Genomic DNA, 18,297 nt, shown 5'->3' with positions numbered 1-18,297 from the left:
TGGGGGGGGGGGGGGTGGGCTGGGGAGATGTTGGCCAAAGGATACAAAACTTCAGTCAGACAGAGAAATAAGTTCAAGAAATCCATACTGTACAACATGGTGACTATAGTTAATAATGACTATTGTATACTTGAAAATAGCTAACAGAGTAGATTTTGAGTGTTTTCACCACAAAAGTAAGTGAGGGAATGCATATATATTTAGCTTGATCTAGCCATTTCACAATGTATACATATTTCAAACATGATGTATATATAATTTTTATTTAGCAGTTTTAAAAAAAATTAAAATATGCACAAAAAGACTGTATAAAAATTTCCATAGTAGCTTTTTCATAATAGCAAAGAACTGAAATCAGCCCAGGTATTCATTAATTGAGCAGTACTGATATTTGGTACAATGGAATATCAGTAATAAAAAGGAATGAACTACTGCTATATCTAACAACATGGATAAATCTCAAAAAAAAAAAAAAAAACTGAAAAGAAGCCTTATACAAAAAAAAGTGCATGCTAAATAATTTCATTTATGTGAGAATTTAGAACAGGTAAAACAGACTAATGGTACAAAAAAATCAGTACCGTGGTTGCCTCTGAGTGGGTGAAGGTAAGGACTGGCTGGGAAAAGTCATGATAGTCATGTTAATCTTTCATTTCTTGATAGGAGTTGGAATTATGCAGGTGTATGCATTCAGCAAATGTACAGTTTTAATTCGTAAATTTTCTTGTCTGTAAGTTTTAACCTCAAAATTAAAAAACTGTAAACAAATAATAAACTTTATGATGTTTATGCTGAAGTATTTAGGGAGAAGTGTGATGATGTTTGCAATTTACTTTGAAACACATAAAAAAATAAGATGGATGGATGGATGGATGGATGTATAAAGAGATGTATAGAGAGAAGTCGATATTTGGTGTAATTGTATGCCAAGAAATGGAACATTAACATCACCCGTCATGCCTCTCCCCAGCTAATCCCTACTCTCACACCACTAGAGGCAATTATAATAGTAAAATATCATGGTAAGCAGAATAATGCCCCCCCAAATATGTCTACATCCCACTTCCCAGAACCTGTGAATATTGTTACATGGCAAAAGAGAATTAGGTTGTAAATGCAATTAAGTTGGCTAAATCAATTGACCTTGAACTGGACAGTGTGTCCTAAAATATCCAGGTGAGCCCAATGTAATCACAAAAGTCCTTAAAAGAGTAGGAAGGCAGAAGAGGAGAAGATGTGACAATGGAAAAAGGGTCAAAGAGATGCAATGTTGCTGGATTTGAAGCTGGAGGAAAGAGGGCATGAACCAAAGAATGCTGGCAGCCATTAGAAGCTGGGAAAGGCGAACAGAATCTTCCTTAAAGCCTCTAGAAAGGAATGCAGCCCTGCTGCACCCTCAGCTCAGTTAGACCCACTGGAGATTTCTCATTTTCAGACCTGTACGATAATAAATTTGTTTTAAGCTACCAAGTTTGTGGTATTTTGTTACAGTAGCAATAGGAAATTAATGCAAATGTTAATGGCAGAATCTAGGCGGTAAACATACAGGTGTTCACCATAAAATTCTTTCAATTTTGCTATGTATTTGAAATTTTTCAAATAAAATATTGGGAAAAATACAACCATAAAACTCCTTCTAGCCAGGAAAGCAATATTACAAAATCATAAAGGAAAAGTAATTGGACTATGTAACATTTTAAAATTTTTGTCTATAAAACATATGATTAACAATTAAAGGGAAAATGACTCACTAGGAAAACATTTTGCAAATTTTTAACAAAGGTATAATGTTCCTGATATATTAAGAATTTTTACAAATCAGTATGAAAAAAAGAGAAAACCCTAATAGAATTAAAGATTGAAAAGACAAACAGAATTACAAAAAAGTTACACGAAAGATCAATAACTGCTGTGGATTGAATGTCCTGCCAAAACTCATTGAAACTTGATATGTAACAGTGTTAAGAGACTAGGAAATCAAACTATGGCAGTGTTGAAAGGTGGGACTTTAAGAAGTGATTGATCTTGATGATTATGCCCTGGTGAATGGATTAATCCACGCATGTAGTAATGGGTTAATAGTTCACTGGGTTGTCATGGAAGGGCACTCATGGCTTTATAAGGCGAGCAAGTGAGCACGTAAAGGAGATCTTGCCATCCTCACATGTGATAGCCAGTGCTGCTGTACAGAGCCCCCACCAAGAAGAAAGTCCTTACTGGATGTCCCCCAGGGACCGTGGACTTCCCAGCCTCCAAAACTGTAAGAAATAATTTCATTTCCTTATAAGTTTCCCAGCTTCAGTATTCCATTATACATGACAGAAAACAGGCTAATACAATAATCTTATGAAAAGAATATTTGCCCCTTACTAGTACTCAGGTATATGCAAATTAAAATGATAATTAGACAACATCTTTACAAAGATTTATTTTTATTACAATAAACAGTGTTGGTAAGGACACAGTTAAGATGTATCCTCATGCTCTCCTGGCAGAAGCAAAAAATATTCAAGTTTTCTAAAATGCAATTTTTTAAAAATATTAAGGGTATTTGCAATAGTCCATTTCTGTTGCTTATAACATAAATACCTGAAACTGGGTAATTTATAAAGAACAATATTTATTGCTTACAGTTTTAGAGGCTGGGAAGTCCAAAGTCCAGGAAACATATCTGGTGAGAGCCTTGTAGGTGGGTAGTGACTCTTCACAGCAAAGCAGGGTGTCAAATTGCAGCTGGTAGAAGCAAAGAGAGAGCTCCTTCTCCTCTAAAAGCCCTCACAACCACATCCACGACCACCAGTAAACCATCAAATGGATAATTCATTCACTATGGCATGGTCCTCACAATCTCATCACCTCTTCAAGGCCTCGCCTTTCAGTTACCATAACAGGATTTTCCACTGTCAACAGTTACAGTGGGATTAAGTTTCAATGAATGGGAGGACATCCAATTTACAGCCACATTCAATATGTTCATTCTCTGTGAACTGGAAATTCAACTTTCAGAGATTATTTTACAGGAAGATGTGAAAAAAAGCTTTGAATACAGCTACATTCATTGAAGCACTGTTTGTAATTCAAAACACTAAAAACAATCTAGATATTGAACAATAGAAGAATGATTATTTCATACCTAAAAAGGAAAACTACACCACTACGAACAGTAAAATTTTTGTGAAACAATTAATGACACAAAATGATACTGTTAAGTGAAAAGCAGGATATGAAACCACATACATTGCGATACCATTTTTATTTAAAACTCTTTGTGCATATAATATATATTTGGTAGGTCATACACCTAATTATAAGTGATGGTTCTCTCTAGGTGGTTAGCTAAGAGGTTCTTTTTCTTTTTTTTTTAACACTTTGTGCCATGTTAGTCTACTATGCCAGAGTATAAACTCCTTGTGGGTGGAAGCCATGGAGAAGGTGCCCAACAAACCTATGGAATTAAAGATTGAATAGTTTTCTCTTTATTTCCAAATTTTCTGTAACTAATATATACAACAGTACTTTAAAAAGATCATGGAAGGATTCATATTATGTTTCAATTGTATTTTTCCACAAACCTTTTGAAGTACCCTTGTGTTACTTTTATAATCCAGCAAGTAGTTTTTTTAGACACAAGTATCTTCCCTTTTTAAAAAAGAAAAAAAAAAAAACAAGTCAAATGTGACTAGATTTATGAGTAAAAAATTAGCATCAATTCCAATATTCAGTATTGCATATGTAAAATTATGTTTTAAAAAAGTGTTTAGTAACCACTGGAAAATGCTTATTATATAATTTTAAGAAAAGCTAGGAAATGAAATTGTGCATGTAATATGCTTTTGGGAAAATGGAACAATTTGGTCAGGCCCTCCTCGCCTTGGAGCCAGTTCAGGGTGATTCGGTAAACATTGAGTGCATGGGTGGAGTAAGTGCACCTGCAAGGTGGCGCCACTTTGCCTGGTGTTTTACTGCCTCAGGTGCCCGCCCTGCGTGGCCATGTTTTTCCAGACCTGCAGCTTCCAAGGACCATGTGGCCAGTTGCCTAGCTTATAGACCTGTGTGGAGGGGTCTGGTGACCCAGCTTGGCGTGGAGGGGTCTGGTGATCCAGCTTGGTATGTGAAGGGTTTGTGACCCAGTCTGTGAATGGGCCTGAGGGGTCTGGGAGCTCCAGACCCAACCCTAGCTCAACCATCAGCCCAGTCGGTGCAGGATTACTGGCAGGTAAAAGAGCTGTGACAATTAGCGTGGTTGCCTAGCTTTACAATTGGCGTCATGAACAGGATTAAGAGCTGGACAATTGGTGCTGTGAGGATTCCAGGCCTTAGCCGTAGCTTAGCAGTAGCCAGACATATGCTCACCCCATGTGGGAAAAACTCGAACAGAGAAAATTCTTAAGACATGAGTATTCACAGTAATTGTTCCTGGATGCTGGAATTATTGGAGTTATTTTTACTGCTTTATACTTTACCTCCTTTCCAAATTTCCTATATTAAAAATATAATATTCATATAATCATAAAATATTCAGATAAAATCTTGAGAAATAAAATACCAGAAAGAAATGTAGTGGTTAAGAGCAAGTGTCTGGAACCAAACTACCTGGGTTCAAACTCAGGCTCATTAACACAGGACTCCCCTCTACTTCTTTTTCTGCAAAAATGAGAGTAGTAATAGAACCTACCTCACAGGCTTGTTATCATAGTTGTTGTTATTTTATTTAAATAAGTTAACTAAAGGAATGGAAATCATCATGTCAAAGGGATACTTGCACTCCCATGTTCATCGCAGCTCTGTTCACAATAGCCACGATATGGAACCAACCTAAATGTCCATCGATGGACAATTGGATAAGGAAACTGTGGTGTATATACACCGTGGAATACTACTCTGCCACACGAAAGAATGAAATTCTCCCATTTACAACAACATGGATGAATTTGGAGAAAATTATGTTGAGTGAAGTAAACAAAGCACAGCGGGGTAAATACCACATGTACCTACTCATAAGTGGGAGCTAAGAGAGAAAGAAGGAAGGAAAGAAAGCCCACAGTGGTGCATTGGACTTGCAGAGGGAGAGAACATACCTAGGGATACAAAGTGGAGTTGGGAAAGGGGGATGGGGAGGGAGGTTGGGGATAAGTGGGGGAATAATTGGATGGGGGACACGTGGTATAATCACAATTTGTGGTAATGGACAAGCTGCCAGTATGGATCTGGCTACCATATCTTAGGCATGAGTGGTGACAATTTGCTTTGTACCCCATGAATATTCATAACCAATAATAAATAAATAAATAAGCTAATATTCATATAGCTCTTAAAATAACATCTGGCACATAATAAAGACTATAAGAGTGTTGGTTAAATTAAGTAGCAAATGAACCAAGTCTCTGGAGAATGGAAAGAGAAAAACTCAGCGATGCTATTTCTTTTCTTCCTTTCCTGCTTATCTTAACTTCTTTCCCTTCCCCTTCCTTTCTTTTGTCACCCCATAGATTCCTCTTCCTTCGTGGGGAACATATATTCAGGAAAGGTAGGGCAACATATTATGTAAGACAAAAAATTGAGACAGCATCACACATAGAATTTAATGACTACACAGAATATTTTAAATCAAACATAATGTGCCAATGTTTCTCTGTGTGTGTGTATTAAGGATGGGACAGGGAAAAAGAGGAAGATGCGCTGGAAGGTCAGTAACTTATAAACCACTTCACACTCCCAAGGGTCAGCTTAGCTTGGGTCATTCCAACCGAGGTTGTGTGGAAGCTTGCAGGAGAAGACGCCTGCCCACCTCCTCCACAAAGCAGCACTTTTACCTAGAGTGTGTCAGGTGCAGGCTGGGGAGGTCCTAATCAGTCACTTTCAGCCCTTTGGGCCCTATGCTATTTACCAAGTGTCCTGAGGTATTTCTCCACTCTGTGGTGGCTTCTCTATACCCTGAATTGGTTATACCTACTCTAAATCAGCACAAAGACCTCCAGTGAAGTTCCCATCAGTGCAGCAGCTCTATTAATTCCCCTCCAGAAAGGCACCAGTACTTGGAAAAAGGAAAATATTGTGTCTCGTGTTGGCTCTCCTTCATTTTTAGAGAACTACCATTTCCTTTTTCTGTAATAAAATGCAAGCTGGCATTAGTGCACACAGCCACAGTTGCTATGTCTCTTTTAAACACTCTTTTTTAAAGGGTTAACCATACCTAAATCAAATTAAAGAAAAAAAGATGATGTAAGTGAAATCGGCTGTCACACTACCTTTGTAGACAGATCTCAGAAAGTTTGGAATAAGCAATTTCACCTGAAAATCAACTATACAGGAGCTTTAAGGAGCTTTCTCTCTTCACTCTTTTCAGATTACATCAAAACTTTGCTTCAGACAGACAGAATGCTTGTACAAGTATATTAAGTAAGTTACATCACTCTCTTTCCTAAATGTCAAAAGTGGGTGCAGCCTCTCCTGAGAATCATAAACAGCCTGTGGATACTCAACACAAAGCCCCGGCCTTTCCAGATATTGGGTCTAACTAGTCTCCTCTTTTTACTGTTTATTTAGTTAGGGTTACAGGTTGGATCTAATTTGGACACTTGCTCAGATCCTTTTCACAAGAGCTCTTAAACCCATCTTCCTCTGGGTCCTTTGAGGAAGACTTTGGGGCTCACAATGTGATCTACCACATGTGGGCCAAAAGGGTGGTAGTTGCTGCCCTGCAATCCTCAGGGAGAAGCAGAGAGCCCACCTGAGATAAGGGAATAGAGAGCAAAGAGTTAAAAGCACATGGCTCTCCGTGGGCTCTGAGAAATTTCTAAAAAGAGGAGAGTCCAGCTCAGTGACTTAATTAAATGTGGGTCCTAAAAGCAAGATTCTGGTGTATAAAAGAGAGAGCTGGTAGTGAAAGAGCAGGACATCCATTTGGGGTGGCATAATCTAAACCCCCAGAGTGGACTGGGAAGACTCAGGCACAGAGAGCTAGAGTTGGTGGTGTAGCAGAGCAGGCTGGCTTTGGGTCGTGAATGGGATCAAGAGCTGTAGGGCTGGAGAAGTTGGATGCATGTACCAAGCATGTAACACCATGCATGGCATGTATAAGTGATCATTGCTTTTGGTACATGAATGAACCAATTAAACTTAATTAACAATTAAGTTTAATTAAGTTATAATCCAGACTTTTGATTTTGCAACAGTGGTATGGCTCAGGAGATTTGGGTTGTATCTCTTTAGGGGAACTTCGTATAAACCAATATATGAATCCAATTCATAGTCAGCCAATAGGAAGTGTGCTAGTCTGGGGGGAAAATATACTTTATTTGGTTGGCCTGCTTGATCCATCCCATTTTAGCCAAAGGCAACAATTAAATGAAGCGTTTTGTTTGGTGGCCCATGATGGAGTTTTGCATGGCCTAGAAACTCAAAATTCATGGACTGAAAGTTGTAGCTGTCATGTATTTGTGGGAAAGCAGTAGCAAGATTGATGTCCAGAACTTAGGTAGAATTTTGCCCCTTTCCCCTAATATTGTTCCCACAGTTAGTCAATCCACCATCAGAGCACATGAACCTAAGCACACACACATATACCACCACTACTTGAATTTTGCATCAAGATAACCCTACAGAGTTAACTAAGTTTTCCTTCTGGTAGTTACAACTCCAGTAGCTCATCTGTTATATGATACAGTTAGAAAAAATAAGAGTGCACTGGAGCTGTTACATAGGGAGAGAACTGGCCAGAAACTCTGTGTTGTCAATTTATGTATATATGAGTGGACTCAGGGCACTGATTCACCAGACTTACAAAGTGGCCCATCATTTATTCATTTTCAGTGGGCAGGATGGCTAGGAAAGCTGGTTAATACTCGGAGTGTTCTCCCCATACAGAAATCTGTTGGGAGAGAAGATTTACAATCAGACGGTTGTTGGAAAAGTATCAAGTCTAATATGAGGGGTTGTCTTGATGGCAGTAATGATGAATGTCCTCAAGTTTTGTCAGACAGACTGCTGCCTCCCCTTGCACTTGAGGCACATTCCAACAAATACACAAGTGACCTGGAGGGTTGGGGCTTCTCCCTGGCTTGATGTTGAAAGTACACTGATATATTCTTTCTTTTGATCATCCTCTCCAGATTCCATGGGACACTAGCCTTCTACTGAGATTTCTCGCTCATGGAATTCGTCCTCAGTCACCTTTCTACATCTTTTCAGCCGCCAATTTCTTCTGGAGGGTTACTTCTACAGATCCTTGATTTAATCTCTTATAAGTTGGTTCTTCTTAATTTCAGTCTCAGAGGATAACTTTATTTCGAAGTTCTTATTTTACTCTCTTTTAATTATCTTCACAATTATATAATTGTTATATAATGCAAGACCCCTCACACAACTGACAGTGGAAGTGTACTGAGTGAAGATAAGAGGGGCTCAATCCTTTGACTACACAACTAAACTCTTTAATTCAGAATTCACCATCCAACAGTTTTTCCTTTAGCCATTGTGAACTTCTTATAGTCCTTTCCTTCAGTTTGGTTACAATAATCAGACATCCACTCAAATTAACTCAAGTAAAACTGGGGAAATCTCAGAAGGTTACCTCTCACAGAACTTGATGTAACCTGGCTGCAAGTGAACAGGAACTAGAACTTGGATCTGGTTCCTAAGCTTGTTCCCATCATTTCTTTCTGATTATCTAGGGCTGCAGGTCACCTCATCCTGTATCTCCATCTCCTTTCACTTTGGCCAGCTTCCTGCTTTAGTGTGCATGGCCCAACTTGGCCACCAGCCCTGAGTGTATAGGATGTGGATAATGCCACAGCTCCATGTTCTAAAAATAATTTAAGACAGGTATCAAGATGTTTGTATAAGTGAGGGACAAAATAAGACTAATATGATAATGCTATTCACTAAGGTTGAAGTAGAAATATGGGTCTGAACTTACAGAATTTTTTCTGTCTTAAAGGTTTTTTAAATCTTCCATTTCACACACACACACACACACACACACACACACACACACACACACACACACACACTGTATTCATTTCCAAAGCACTACAAACTTTGTGTCTTAAACCAACGGAAATTTTTTGTTTTACGATTCTGGAGACTAGAAGTCTAAAATCAGGTGTCGGCAGGGTCATCTTCCCTATGAAACCTGTAGGGGAGTCCTTTGCCTGCTGCTAGCTTCTGGTGGTGTGCCAGCAATCTTTGGCATTCCTTGGCTTCCAGATGTGTCTCTCAAGTCTTTGTCTTCACGGGATGTTCTCCCTTTGTGTGTCTTCACATCATTTTCCTTGTGTGTGTGTCTGACTTTGTGTCCAAATTTCCCTTTTTATAAGGCTACCAGTCATATCAGATTAGGGCCCACCCTAATGACCACATTTCAACTTGATTACCTCTGTAAAGACCCTATTTCCAAATATAGTCACATTTGGAGATACTGGGATGTAGGACTTCAACATATCTTTTTGGGAGGGCACAATTCAACCCATAAAACACATGTATATAGACAATTTTATATGAAAGCCTAAGTATGACCATATGCATAAATTTTCATTTGTTTTTAGTGAAATTTTATTGACTTTTACTTTTTTATTTAGCTCTGTCTTCCCCTTCTCCCTCTTTTACATTCATCTGCCCTCTCTCCTGCCCTGCCCAAGGTAACACACACATGCACATTTTTTGTCATTTTTTATTAAAAAATAGGATCATATTATGTGCACTTTTGTCCTTTTTTCTCACTTAATAATATCTTATGGGAATCCTTCCAAATCATCTGGTTCAGTTGTAATTCATTTTTTTATTGATTGCAAAAAATATCCCTTTGTATTTGATATATCATAAATTATTAAACTACTACTTGGTTGATGGGCATTATTTTTTTCCCTGATTTTTTCCCTCTGAACAATGCTTCAGTAAACCTCCATGTACATATATCCTTAAAACTGCTGCTTTTATTTCTACTGGGCCACGCTCCCAGGAGTGGAATTGCTGGATCAAGAGGTGCATGTACTTTTAACTTTGATAGATATCAAATTTCTTTCCCAGAAGATTTGGCACATCACAGTTCACCAGCAAAATATCAAAGTATATTCCCCTATCCCCCCACCCCAGCAGATGATATTATAGCTCTTTTTGCCAGTCTATGTGTAAAATGGTGTTCTATTGTTGACTTTAATTTACTTTTCTCTTGACAGTACTTTCTATCACATTACAAAGGTACTTTCCTCATCTATTTTTTATCTATTGACTTTATAATTTTAAACATCAAATGTAACATTTTCCTTTATATTATATATTTTCCTTTCCTTCTTTTATAGCTTCTAGTCTTGGTTTAAAAAGGTCTCTGCCACCCCTAGAATGTACATGTAGCCTACCAGATTTTTAAACAATACTTTCATTGTTATATTTTTTACATTTAAAAATTTAATCTATTTGAAATGGACTTTTCCATATAGTATAAGATGGGGATCTATTTTTATTTTCTTCCAAATGGAGATCCAGTTGGGCCAGTACGTCTATTACATATTACATCTTTTCTCCATTGTTGTGTGTATTAAATTCACATTGATATTGGGATTTGTTTCTGGCTATTTCTAGCAACTACTGTAAAAAGGAAACAAAAGACTGGAAGGGTAAACCACATTTTAACCATGGCAGCTTGTTGGTGGTGAGAATTTAGGTAACTTATTTTTCATTTTGCTTAGCTGTATATTCCATGTTTTCTATAATGAGGGGCTGGGACAGCAATAAACACAGTCAGTTTCATCATTCATTGTGTCCCAGGACAAAAACAAAGCAGCAACTAGGGAGTTCCCGGAACAGAGACCCGAGAAGGTTTTACCCTCAGAAAGACAGGTAATAGGGTTGTTCCTGAGAGACACTGGAAAATCTCTTAAAAGGCCAGCTTGCCCCAGGGGCGAGGCCTGGTTAAGGTTTAAGAAGTCATTTCATTTGGACAGCTCATTGTGAAATGGATGTGAGGTGGTGATTTAAAGTGGGATTGACAGTCATTGCCTATTCAAACACAAGGAGTGTAATTGATTGGAAGAGTAGGTTGCTCTGAGCTGATGCAATAACTGCTGGGGTTGAGTGCACTGTTGGAAACGTGTGAAGTGATGCAATCACCACCTGTGTTCAGCAGGGCTTAATTGCTGGCAGGAACTTAAATGCTTCAAACAGTAAGTAGTTCCAAATTAGAGAGCACATTCAAATTATGTAAAAGTAACCAGATCCCCATACCCCAGGGCACAGCATCTGTCCCTAAGTGATAAGGGTCAGCTAAAGTCCTAAAGTCTCCATAAAACAGTCCCTTGGTCCCAGTGAAACCCCTGCAGTAAATTTGCAGAGTCATGGCTGTTTACTCCCTAAAATAACGGTAGCTGGCGGAGTCTTCTTCCAGTGCAAAATGAACACCTAGCAGCACAGCCCAAGGTGACCAGGACTCTTCTCCTCCTGGTGCATCACCTTAGGGAAAGTCAAAGTGTGAGTGTTGGGCCAAAACTTTCTACACCCCCCTTGAAGGCCTGAGACTTAAAATGGTTTGTGTCTGCAAATTCTGCTCATGCAGGAGGAACCCTAAAACAGGGGTGAATGGTTTCTCCAAGCTCTGCTTAGAGTAAATATTTGGAATCACATTTCATGGCTTTGCTTTTTTCTCTGCCCCCAGAGTATGCAAATGGCAGAATGCCAAAGCTGGTCTCAGTGAAACTAACTCATTGGAAAGCCAGAGCTCAGGGATCCAGGTAGGCTGCTCTCTGAGGGTCTGCAAACCCAAAACAAATTTTAGAGTGTCAGGATTGCATCCTCTTTTAGGAATCCTTCTTCAAACAGTATTTCTCACAACTGAGTCTTTGATCATTGTTGACCCTCTGTGAGTTCGAGATGATATTCTACGATGCTGGTGAAATACAAAACTATGTGTTTTGGCGGTCAGTTGAGCTGGGCGGAGGCATGACGCCTCTTAATGACAGCCAGAGGTCCTCATCAGGTCTTAAAGGAGGGCCACTCCGCCTTTGGAGGTGGCCTCAGGGAGTGCCAGGGTCAGGGCCGAGGATTTCTGGTGGAGGAGAACAAGCAGGTACCAAGCATCTTTGGTCTTCTCCATTACAGACAGATCTAAAGGCTCTAGAATTTTACTTTATCGGAATCCTAATAATTTAAGTCTTGAACATTTTAAAGCAGGTGTTCTCACATATCCACCTTGGCCATTAAACAAGCAATAAAAATCTCAATAAAGCTCTCATAGGTCGTTTAACTTAGAGAAATGAAATAGAGCTTCCTGGAGTACCTCCCAAAACAAACTAGGTGGGAGATAAATGCCTAAATACTGGGGTTATCTTCCAGAAATTATAACTTTGGTTTTGGAATTATTTATATTGAATTCATTACTTAGCTCTGAAATGGATGATAGGACCAAAAGGAGTTTATCCCTTCTGGATGGCGGCTTCTCATTAAGGCTGGCTGCGTTTTTTTCACTTGTTTGTGATTTTTTGTTTTGTTTCATTTTGTTTTTGCTTCTTATGACTTTCCTGGTTGTTTATTTGCTACAAAAAAGACCTTATAAAACCCATCACTTGAAGCTCGAGTCCCAGATGATACAGCACAGAAAAAACTTGATTTAAATTATGAGCTACATCCTGGATAGCAGATGAGAGTAGTAATTTCCTCTTTAAGACACAGGAGACATACCGATATGAAGTTCGAATGTGGCAGCAGGGTGTCGATAGCATTTGAAAGCCTCCCCTGGGTCCCTAATGCCCCTTTAGCATAGCCTGTCCTCCAGGATTGGGAACTCAGTGTCTTCCAAGGCAGACCTTCAACCTTCGACTTGGGAAAATTTAGATTTTCCTTTTTCCTGATGTGTGGAGATAGCACAGGCTGTAAGTGTTCTCACTGCCCCCAACACACACAGACACACACACACACACACACACACACACGCGCGCGCGCGCGCGCGCGCGCGCCCATGTCCTACCTGCCAGACCGGTTCTCGGGTTTTGTGTAAAAGAATCAAGTGCAGAGACAGAGGAGGAGGGGATTACCTAAATTGTGGATGATGGTGGTGAGGACAGCTGGACAGTGAGAGAGAAGGACTGGACAGAATAACAGGGAACTTCAAGAACTGTGGCCGAAGATTTCTGCATGGCCCTCATGTGGAACAAGAAAAACTGGGGCTTCGTTTATTCTGACCTATCTTGGTGGCACAGACAGACATCTGCTCTTTTCACCTGTCTTCCCATTCCCATTTCTTCAGTTAAGCAGCACAGATCGATCATCTTTTGGGGAGTTGCCCCACCCTCAGACTAGGGGGTGTGGGCGTGGCATCGGCCCCACCCCCCATCCCATTTTAATGGGCCGCACGTGAGCCAGGCTCAGCCAGTCAGCACCATGCTCCCATCCGACCCAGTGTGCTAGAGTGGCGGCTCCTCAGAGCCCTTGCAAGGAGCCGGCAGTGGGTTGCAGAGGCCAGGGATGGAGACGGATTTCCAGCAACATGATGTGGGACCACGGGTGCTGAAGTCACTCTATCCCTGGCTTCCTCAGTTGTGTGTTAATCTCCCCTTTATTTTTTCCATCAGCTATTTTGTGCTGGGGTTCTGTCTGAAAGTTTCCTGATTAATTCCTCAAAAAGGTGTGGGGTTCCTTATCTCTGAGTTGCTTTTCTTGGGGAAAATGAAGACTAGTTGGAGCTCCTCAAGTGTTTACTTAAATAAAAAAGAAAAGGGCATCCCAAGAAAGAAGAACCATGTGAGCCACGAAATTAGACGTTCTTACCTGGAAGTCAGACCAGCATGGCCCAAGTCAGTTACTACTTATATATATGTTTGCAAATAATGTACTTTAATTTCACGTAACTTAGAAAAGATGAAGGCTTTCCCTTGAATAATAACTCGCTCATCCACTCGTCTTCTGCTCTTCTCTCTCAAGAGGGGAAGGAAGGAGAGAGTGTGCCCAGGATTATAGCCAGCAAGCTGACAAATGAGTGAACAATCATCCATCAGCTGTGCCACGGCATAGCAAGGGTGGCCTCAAAGCTCCTCGAAGAGTGGGGATTGGGTCTTATTTGCCCTTGTGTTTGCAGAGTCTGATTCAGTTTAGCAATGTTAGGCGTTCAATATGTGAGTAATGAATGAATGATGAACAGAGATGAATGAACAAGTATATTGATGGGAGCAAGTTTGGTGCATTCTTGGGACAATAAGGAGAGTAAGGTAATAAGAAAGGTCACCTTGGGTGATTGGAGGGGGAAGCAGTGGATGATGCAGTGGAGTCTGATAATGAATGGCCTTGAATGTTGGGCAAGAGTGTTGGTAGTGAGCAGACCATACAGCAGCAAGAGAACTGAGCTGGATATTAGGATACTAGAACTCTAAGCCTAGTTCAGCCGCTAGCTCACTCTGTCACTTCCCCTTGAAGTCTTTAGAGTTTTCTCAGATAAGATGAGTAAATCATAACTTGGGATTCTCCCCCCTCTAAAATTTTAAGATCTAAGACTTGTAGGCATCTGGGAGGACATAGAGTCGTTGGCAGCACGAACACACCCATAGCAGACGGTGCTTCCCTATACACTTTTGGGAACACGGTGCCCCGTCACTTTGCATGTCAGTCTTCATTCTCTTCAAGGTGAGAGATGTTGTCATATTTCTTATGTGCCTCATGACATTTAGCATGACAATAAATTGACAGTCACAAACTGGCAGCCCTTGGGCTACGTCTGGCCTGCAAAGGTATTTAGTTTGGCTCTTTTTATAGAGTGTAGTAGGCAGAATAATGGTCTCTCAGAGATGTCAACATCCTAATCCCTAGAATCTGTGAATATGGCACCTTACATGGCAAAGGGGATTTTGCAGATGTGATTGAGTTAAAGATTTTTAAACAGGGAGGTTATCCTGAATTATTTGGGTGGCCCAATGTAATTACAAGGATTCTTTAAAAATGGAAGAGAGAGGCAAAGGATCAGAACCAGAGGAGTGGCATCATGAGAAAGACTCCATGGGCTGTGGCTGGCTTTGAAGACAGAGGAGGAGGGCCATGAACAACGAATGCAGATGGCCTCTGGAAGCTGGGGACGAATTCTCTCCTATAGCCTCCAGAAGGAGCACAGCCCTGCTAACACCTTGATGTGAGCCCAGCAAGACCCTTTTTGGACTTCCAACCTTCAGAAGGATAAGAATACATTTGTGCTGTTTTAAGCCACTAAATTTGTGGTCATTTGTTACAGCAGCAGTAGGAAACTCATCCAAGAGGTAAACTTGAGTGTCTTTAGGCAGAGCAGGCACTGCCCACAGCAGGTCTACCACTTCTGATTGTCCACCACTTGGCATGATTTGCTTGTTTCTGCTACATTTGTGTCTCCTAGTTAAGCCATATTTGTCACTCAGGTTACTAATTGAGTAACTAGAACATAAGGCTGGATATCAGGAAAAGAATGTGGCCCTCAGCTCTGATAGTAACCATTGATAAAATGTGGACGTGTTGGTTGACCTCATTTGACCTTCCTTTCTTTGTCTGTAAAATCAAGGGGTTACACTAGACTGTCTCCAAGGATCTTCATTAGTAGTGGTTTATGGCCCTATCAGCATCATATAATTTGAGTTTGGATGCTGCAGTGGTTATTCCTGCCCTGGTGGCTGGGATAAGAACAGTTCTCTACATTCTCTGGCCACAATGGATAACAGCATCAGTGAACATCCACCTGCTCAGGCAGGACACACACTGCCTGTTAGGAATAAAGACCTCAGAACTTGGTGCCTGAATGTGCCGTATGGATGCAGTGATAGAAAAGACCAGTGACTAGACCTGGGTTTTTTTCAGCACCAGAGATGTTATATTTGTTAAAGGCAACTGATAACTAATTGGCCAATATAACATTTTAACAAATTTTGTTTGTTCTATAAACAGCCAGGAATGGAAATTTTTTCATTCCCTTTTCCTCTACCTTTTAATCTCTTCTATTCCCTGACACATTCTAAGGTCTGGCAATTGATAGTTTAAGTGCAGATTATGGCTTTTCCTTCCTCCTAATAAGAAAGAAATAGCAATACGTATTTTTTAAATGAATAATGTTTGAACTTTTTTCTCCACTGGACTAGAACAAGGAAGAAAGGTTGAGAGAGAAAAGCAGGACAAGGAACAGAGTATGTGGCGAGAAAGGTGGAGAGGGTAAGAATGTTCCCAAACTCACCAGTGTGGCTTTCTGCCATTCTGGGGGAATTTTTACTGTAGAAAAAAAGAAGTGAGTTAGTTGATCAGTTGTGCTAGGAACAAAGCTTGATTGTCTTCCTAAATGAGACTTGCCCAATAACATGGCACCTGGTATGTTTTAAAAATAGCCTTGGTTTTCCAATTTGTGAAATTATACCTTATAAAAAGAAAGACTTTCTTTTTTTTACTGTCATGAAAAATGTTTTAGGCAGTAAAATTAGTTAGGTTCTAGGTCACTGGGCATGATCTCTTCAGGATGCAGCTCTCCAACCCATTTTGGGGTGGAAGAAGGCGTCATCAGATTCCCTGCTGAGGGGAGATTGTGAAGCAATGTGCATTGCGCGTTCCTAGAGATGCAGCTCACAGCCTCAAAAGAAAGGACACTCTAATCATCCTACTTTGTACCCTTACATGTTTGTTTACTGAGAAGGGGTGCCCAGGGAAAATGCATTCAGGAGAGAAGAGTTGTTCATGGCTCTGATGAAACTGTTTTCATCACTGTTGTGGTAGGGGTGAGTTTTCAGTCCAGAAACACAGATAGTACGATTATCATCCTTGTCTGTTGTCTCTGATTTGAATTAGTTTCTGACTGAAGCCCATATTCCACTGTACTTGTAAAAAATTTAACTTTAAGATTCCTATTCCTTATCCCATGATATGCCATAGTTCTGGGGTCCTAAAAAGTGTCCTACAGTGTCACCCTGTCTGGAGTGGAAATGTCCATGTGGTCCAGGTGACCACAAGGACATCTCCTGTCCAGGTGTAATTGTGGTCATGGTCTGGTAGGTTTCTGCTGGTGGCTCCCACACCTGGGGCACAGAATTCTCTGGCCAGGCTGCACATGGCCCTTCTGTCAAGATGCACCCTGCCGCCTCTCCTCTAGGAGGGGGCTGCTGCCCCCTCAAAGTGTTCCCTGCAGCCTGGTCACTGCTCTCTCCTATCTCCCCCTAACTGGACAGAGTGTGGCCTTTTTTCCAGTGTGACAGCAAAATTCCCATCTAGCCTTGGCTCCTTCAAGATATTCTGTTTGTGTCAGCAACTCTTGTTCTCCCTCTTCCCTCTTCCCAGACCACTAGGAATCAGGCATTTGGAAAATAGATGTCAGCAAGCCTTGTAGACATTTCTCACTTCTGCTTTCCCCCGGCCTCATTCCCCAGAGGGAAGGAGCAGGAAGCAGTCTGTGTGATTGGACCAGGGGAGGAGAAAATATACATAGGGAAAAAATTAATACCTCAAAATATTGTCTAGCCACTAGGTACTATTTATAAATGGAACACCGGAAAGGGTTGCCAACTCTTGCCTCTGGAAGGAGTGTTCTGTGAGCACACCTTCTTAGTGATTCCTGGGTCCTTCCCAGCATGAATACGTAAGAAACTCAGCGAATGTTTGTCCTTTCTTACCTTCTTATGGATTACAACACAAAGGTTGCTTTTGGGGGCGGGGGGTTACTAAAAATGATTTTCTTTTTTTAAAATTAATTTATTTTTTATTGGTTATGAATATTCATGGAGTACAAAGCAAATTGTCACCACTCATGCCTAAGATGTGATGGCCAGATCCATATGGGCAGCATGCCCATTACCACAAATTGTGGTTATACCCCGTGTCCCCGACTCAATTATCTCCCCAATTATCCCCGACCTCCCTCCCCATCCCCCTTTCCCCACTCCACTTTGTATCCCTAAGGGAGAATTTAAAAGTTTTACACTAAAGAGATAATCTCCTCCTCTCCTGTCAGTTTTACTGTATGACAACTAAGAGAACCACTTATCTCCTTTGCTGAGCTTCACAATTCCACACACTATGTTAAGAATTCACCTTCACTGCACTTGATGTGTAAATATCTGCTGATTGTATTCAAATTTTATGAGGATACTTCAAAAACTTCATGGAAAGATTCATATTACCTTTTAATTTTACTTTTCCATGAACTTTTTGAAGTACCCTCATATTTAATGTTAATGTTACTTAACCCAATATATTAAAAATTATCATTTCAACATATACTCAATGTAAAATTATTAATAAGATATTTTACATTCTTTTTTTTATTTTTTATTTTGTCAATGTACAATGTAGTTAGTTATTGTGTCCCATCACCAAAACCTCCCT

This window comes from Galeopterus variegatus, unplaced genomic scaffold (assembly GCF_000696425.1).
Source record: "Galeopterus variegatus unplaced genomic scaffold, G_variegatus-3.0.2 Scaffold20, whole genome shotgun sequence".
NCBI lineage: Eukaryota > Metazoa > Chordata > Mammalia > Dermoptera > Cynocephalidae > Galeopterus > Galeopterus variegatus.
Note: the sequence above shows the minus strand (reverse complement) of the source record.